Below are 907 nucleotides of genomic sequence, written 5' to 3'. Positions count from 1 at the left end.
CCAACCTTGATAACCCATATCCCACTCTAGATTACCGACGTCTCAGTAAAATTAAGTACCTTCTGGTGGCACCTACAACCTTCCTCTCAGTCTTAGAGAGAGCCTCACGTTCCTATGCGAGGTCTTTTGGTTCACAGATGGAACAAAACCTGAACTGCCTTTTGTGGTGGAAGCAATTTGTGGTGGAGGTTAACGGCAATCTCGCCGGTCCCTGTTTTTCTCCCAGTTTAACCTCTCCATTTAATTTCGTCTTGGCTCTCAGGACGTTAAACCGGATGCTCTCTCTAGGCAGTTTGACCCAGACTAATCACAGGAGTCTGTTGCTCCCATCCTGCCTGCTAGCTGCTCTGAAGCCGCAGTCACCTGGGAGATTGAGGACCTTGTCAAGCAGGCTCAACAGTCTGAGCCTGACCCTGGTACCGGACCCCCCAACAGAGTTTTTGTACCTTCATCCATTCGTGCTTGTGTAATTAACTGGCTCCACACTTCCAGGTTTTCTGCCCATCCAGGTATCAGTCGAACTGTGGCTCTCATTAGTCGACGTTTTTGGTGGCACTCCTTACTAAAGGACATAAAGGAGTTTGTTTTGGCCTGCCCGACCTGCGACAAGCTTCTCATCAGCCCCCCACTGAATTGCTTCAACCATTGCCCATTCCCAAGAGACCCTGGTCCCACATTGCAATAGACTTCATCACTGGACTCCCCACCTCTAAAGGTATGACCACCATTCTCACAATCATTGACCGTTTTTACAAGGCCTGCCATCCAGTTTTACTGAAGAAGCTCCCTATAGCTTTTAAAACAGCCCAACTCCTGGTCAAGCACGTTTTCCGCCTCAATGGGATCCCTCACGACATACTCTCTGATTGAGGTCCTCAATTCATCTCACAGATTTGGAAGGGTTTTT

Source organism: Cyprinodon variegatus, unplaced genomic scaffold, assembly GCF_000732505.1.
Source record: "Cyprinodon variegatus isolate N-32 unplaced genomic scaffold, C_variegatus-1.0 Scaffold1829, whole genome shotgun sequence".
Lineage (NCBI taxonomy): Eukaryota > Metazoa > Chordata > Actinopteri > Cyprinodontiformes > Cyprinodontidae > Cyprinodon > Cyprinodon variegatus.
This window is presented reverse-complemented; position numbering follows the sequence as displayed.